Raw genomic sequence first — 6,000 nt, forward strand, 5'->3', positions numbered from 1 at the left:
AGAATCAAGCTTAGCACAAACAATCTGGGTTTAATGCAGTGTTTGTCCACTGCTGTAGTACTTTTAATGCCATAGTCTGAGCCACTGTGGTAGCAACACCTAGTGCTTTCTGCAAGACCTTCAAAGCATCCCACTCTTCATGTTTTCTCTCCTCCCTGTAGATGAAAGGTGTGGGTATGGCCCACAACCAGAATTTCATCAATACTCAGACTTCTTCACAAAAAGGTACCACCAGATTTGGAAGCATTTGAGGGCCTCTGAGCTGTAAGGGTTTGAGTTTTGTTACATGTTTTTCAGAAGGCTCAACCTGCAACTATCTGCACGTGTTTATGAGGTTTCCAAAACAAAGCTGAGCCCTAAACCAAGGAAACTGCTGCTTGGCAGAGCCTCTGCTTTGAAATGCAAGTTGCTGAGCAAGCTCCCCTGTCCCCCACTCCACCAGCCACCTCACTGTGCTAGTGTAGGCTCCAGGGACTGCCGGCAGTGTTTCGTGAGCTAAAGCTGTCCTTGTCCTGCCCGCTCTTTCACAGCCATGCCTGGGACAGCAGCTTTGAAGTCACCCAGCTCTTCAACACTAGTCACAAACCCATCTGAATGTGTCTTTTTAAAAAAACTAACAACAGAAGTGTTACCTGTGTGTAGGCTTTTGAAAGCACCTGTCTGTCTCTACCTGTTTCCTGCTGTAAATATCACCAAGAAAAGCTTCCTTTGGGAAAAGTGGTGTGGTCACACCTAGCAAAGAGTCCAAATGGCGAATATTTTGTAACAAAATAACAAAAATAGATCAGAGGTATTTTATCTGTTCAATTCATAGAGTTTTAGAAATTATATTGAGATATGTCACTTGTGCGCTAATGTCTTCTTTGCCTCAGCACCCCCCCCCGTGTCCCTGGGCTCCAGCGGCGTGCGCAGGCGCGCGGGCGACGCACCAAGGGCGTGCTCCCAAGGAGCGCTGAGCATCGGGGCTTCCTGCTGGCCTCGGGGGCAGCCCGCTGCGGCTACTGCTGCTTTTTCGTCGAAGGCAGCAGGAGCTGCTCAGTGCTCGGGCTCTCTGAGGATCAGATCCAGAGGAAGCCGGGAAGAAATAACCTTGTCTAAGAGACGGCAACTCAATGTGAAATGTGCCCCTGCAGTGAGGCAGAGAGGAAAACGGGGCAGGGGGAAAGCAAAGCCCTTCCGTGCTGCAGCTCCTTCCTTCCCATCTTGCTGGCACGCAGCAGAGACAGCCCTGAACCCTCTGCTCACGTCTGTGTGGCTCGGCACCTCTGGGGAAGGAGGCCCGCGTGAGCGCACGCCGCTGCGTGCGCACGCTGCGGCAAGGAGGGCAACTGCGCAAGCCGCGCGTGCCAATGCATGTGTTGGACGCCAGCTGGCCGCAGAGCAACTCGGGCACCCAGAGACATCAGCACATACCGTGTGTTAACGCACACGCCATCTGCCAACATATAGGCACCTCTACTATCCACATGGCTGACCGTGCTGTACAAAAATGTCAGGCCTGTGCAGCCATGCGCTGCCTGGGCAGGCCAGCTGTGCTGGCTGCAGTTACCGTCGCAGCATGTCTCACAAAGCTATGGAGGCTCAGGCTTGGTTCACATTTGGATGGGAGTCACATAAGGCAAATGACATTTCCCATGCAAATCAGCTGTACATGCATATTTACACAAAGCATAACCCCCAGGTTAATGAAGCTGACCTTTGTGAAGCTCTGCGCAGGGATGAGAGAGATGATCCGACACAAACACGTGCGCACAAAGCAGGTTCTCCTCCGCGATGGTTGGGGGAAGGCAACCTGCACCTTTGCAGCTGAGTCAAGTAGATGGTGGGGTCAGATTGCACCTGCTAAAAAACACCTGTCTATAGGTTGCAAATTCTTTGCTGGCTTCAGAGAATCCCCCAGGCCCACGGTGAAACCCTTGGGAGGACAGAAATCCCCCTGAGACAGACACAGAAAATTTCCCAGCGATTCACAGGCTTCCATTTATGGTTTTGTGTGCCACAGGTATATTATAAATGAGCCCATCCCAAACAATCATCTTCTAAAATGTTTTGAAACAGGAGATTATTGGAGAAGTTTCTGCCTGATGTTTAGATCACACACATGGCTGTAAAGTTGAAAGCAATAAAAACATATTGTCTATATGTGAAATACTCCTAACTTGCTCCAGTGTGCAGATACTATTATTAATCAGAAGTTGGCAGGTCCCTTTGAGACGGATAATATGTAGATACATATAGGTAGTGCTGGTACAAAGAGATTAGAATCCAAAAAGCGTATACCACAACTGTCACATTGCATCTGTACACTGTCATACCTATACAGGATACATCACATGCAGTAACACATGTACAGTGCGTTCAGAGTTGATCAAAATATGCCGCTCTTCTCCACAGAGAATTCTGAGATGCAATTTTTCTCTGAAACTTTTAAGACGGACTTTAAATTAAGCACCTCCCTCAGGTGCTTTGCTGTGAGCGGGTTCCACCCACCCCCTGCCAGGATGCAGAAGACTTGCCACTGAACTTGACACTACACAGTCCGCCGCCTCCTGCTTTGCAGGTGTTCTCCGCGGGGTCAGATACCCATCCCAAGGCCAACGCAAAATGTGGAGCCCTCGGGGAGCGGAGTGATGGCAGGAAGGTTACTGCAGACCCAAAGCTGCCGAGTCACGGACCCTTAGCAGGGACAGCGAGGGGACAGCGCCTGCAACGTCCCTCTCCGCCTCTTCTGGGGGACTCCGGAATGATTGTGCCGGTGCCTCAGGCGTGCCTGGGGGACAGCTGAGCATGGAGTCGGGCTCCACTGTTCCCCACAGGTTCAGGTTTCCTGTCATCGCCAGCTGCTGGCAGAGAGGTGCCCCTCTAAAGTCACTGCCCAGACCCTGAGTCTTGCAACCCAGAGTCATGTACGTTCTCCTACCTGACCTAAGAAAGGTGGCTGAAAAGAAAATAAGCATGTGTCTCAAGGATGAGGACAACGGGTGAGTAGGGATGTGGGATTTAACCAGTTTAGGAGCTCTGTCCCACTTGGCTGGTCTTGGAGCATCTTTCTTGCAGCTAATGAGTGCAACTGCGGTTAAAAGCTGGCTGAGGAGCTGTGTTTTCTGCCTTAATCCATACAACCCACAAGCTGGGATTGTTCTCAAGTACGTGGGGTAGGATCTTATTTTATGCAACACCCATGCTCTAGCCTTGGGGCCTGTCAATATGGCATAGTCATCAGTGACTTCTTGAAAACAAGAGTCCTATCTTCCTAAGCCTTCCTCCTCATGGAGGGTAGAGTCCCCCAAATTATATCAAGTTCATTTAAAAAAAATGGGAGTGGAAGGGGAGAAGGAAGGCTCTTCCTCCACAGGACTGTAGGGCCAAGGCTACAGACAGTGCCTGACGGAGAAATGTGCCTATCCTGATACTCTATATACGCCTTCCTATCCCCTCCCATTATGGAAGGCTTGATTTTTTTCAGTATGTTTCAGCTCTCCATCTCAAATGTGCAGAAAGCACTTGTGCTGACTACTTATAGACTTGCTGATCAAACAGGACTCAGTGACAGCAACAGGAGCAATTGCCCCTCTCCTCCACTCACCCAGATGCACACTCAGCATTTCCCTGAGCTGGTGGCCCCTCTTTGCTACTCCCATGAATTTCCTCATGCTGCATCAGAGACAACAGGGCAGCCTCCTCCCACACCCCGCCGAAAACTGGTGTCCACCCACAGGGTGCTAAAGCCGCCCATGTCCTCTCATTGCCGCCCGTGCCGCTTGCTCAGCTGGCTGGGAAAGAGCTGGGTCAGTCCAGGGCGATGTGTGCTGAAGAGGTGACGGCTTTGCAGGGCTCCACGCTGGCGGCAGCCACCCGCGCCCTCGTGTTCCTCTCCACCATGCGCAGCCCGACGGTACAGGGGTGCTCGCTGCTCCGATGGCCACCATCTCACTGCTGGTACGCCCTCGCCGCAGCTGCCTCCGCACCCTCCTGCCTGCCACTGCTGCCTGCGAGAGGTGACGTGCTTCCCTCACTGACTTTTTGAAACAAGCCAAGCGTGTTGAGGCTTTGAAAAGACCTTAGGAAAACCAAGTACAGAGAAAGACCAGTAAAAACAGGAGAAACAGTCACTGAAGTGAGCCTGGCCATACCAGGGCCTGGTGCCTGGTGCCGGTGTCTCCACTGAGGCATTGCCACAGGGCGGCTGGTGCCCAGAGCCTCCCCCTGTTTCCCTGGTCTTTGCTCTCACGCAAAGGGAAGCTTTCCCCTTGCTCCTGGAGCAGGTCCAGAAGGGTTTTGGTTGTTGTACAGCTTCTTCCAAGCCCAGGAGACAATAACAGCAGGAGGAAATCCCAGCTTGACCTTTCTGAAACAAAACCTGGTGCATCCATGGGGCACACCAGGGCAGGAGAGTGCAGCAAGCCTGCTTCTGCCCAGTAAGGACAAGATCCCAGCCGATGTGGCCTGCTGAGATTTCATCTCGGACATCATCCTTGTGGCTTTCAAGTACAATGGCCCAGGCAGACCAGCAATCCTCAGTCAGCATCAGCAAATGTCACACGCGGCTCCGGGGCACTTTCAAGGCAGCCCCACTTACTGGCCAGCCGATCCCTGCCACCATTAGCTGTCCCCGTCTTCCCAGTCACAGCCTGTGACTCTGTGCCTACAGGAGGAATTACCTCCTTTGCCCCCAGCGAGCCACAGAAGCTGCGCAGCCGGCGGCAGCGTGAGCCAGAGCACAGGTCGGTCCCTGCGAGCCGGACTTCAGCTGGCATGAGCGGGCAGCGTGCTGGTTTCGGCGCTCACGTCGGCTTTCTGCGCACTTAGGATCTGCCCCGTAGGACCCAGCTTTTGACACAGCCCTTCTCGGCTCCCTGTGGGGACTGGTTCCCCATTGCATTTTTTTGTCGGGAGTGATTGCGTCGCCCAGTAACTAATCTGGGAAGAATTATCTTCCCTTCCAAAATGGAAAGAAAAAACCCCATCCCCTGGGATCTGACCTCGGCCTTCAGACTAAGCTCACATCTTCTGGCATCCCTAGTGAAAAGGACAACCCATCCAGCAGTTCAGGACAAGTGGACAGGAAAGAAATGCGCAGGGAAAAAGCAGGAGCCCTTATTAAATAGCTTGTTCAAAGATAAAACCCTGGCCATCTGTCAACTTGCCCTAGAAAAGGCACTGCTATAATAATTAGCGGAGGGAAAGGCAGCAGAGATGCCAGTGAAAAGAACAGCAGTTGGCTAACGTTGCGCACGGGTCTGCCATGAACGCAGTGGGAGGAAGGAGCAGGGGGAAAAAGTGTGAAGGAAGAAAGTGCCTCGGTGCCTCGCTGGGGAAGACGCTGCTGGCCGTGAGGGCCAGAAGCCTCCCAGGGGTCACAGGACACTTTGGGCTGGTGCAATTTGTCACTCGGCATCCCAGGACCAGGTGCTGCTGCGGGGGACCAGCAGCACTGGAACTCTCTCAGGTGCTGGGGCTCTGCCCTGCAGGGGAGACCCCACAGCTGGGAGGGTGTCCTGGGGACTGTGGTGCCGCCGGGGACCGGGGCAGCCCCTGTGGGGCTGGGTGCATGTGGCACCCCACCGGGGATGCTGCCGCACACTCCTCACCATGGCTGTGGGGCCCACCCGGCATGCTCCCATTTAAACGGTGACGGCTGATACAGACTGACCCTCCATCCCCAAAGAAAGATCCCCCTCTTTCTTTTCAAAGCTCAAAGCATCCAGGAACCCCCGAAAATCTATCAGCACAGCCCAACAGCAGCACCTGCCCAGCACTCAGACACGCTCCGCGGTGCACAGCCGTGGGACACTCCTGTGCCCTGGGGTGCAGTGCCCCTCACGCTCCCCCACACCCTCCTCCCTGCCGAAGCATCACCCCACGCAGCCGCTCCCAGAGCCCACCGAGGACCTGCGGTGGCTGGGGCTGTGACAGCTGCTCTGTCACCCAGCTGCCCTGCGAGCATCACGCTGAAGTTCCCCTCACAGAGCTGAAAAGCCGCTTTAAAATAAGAATCTT

This window comes from Phaethon aethereus, assembly GCF_964289735.1.
Source record: "Phaethon aethereus genome assembly, chromosome: 1".
In the NCBI taxonomy this organism is placed as follows: domain Eukaryota; kingdom Metazoa; phylum Chordata; class Aves; order Phaethontiformes; family Phaethontidae; genus Phaethon; species Phaethon aethereus.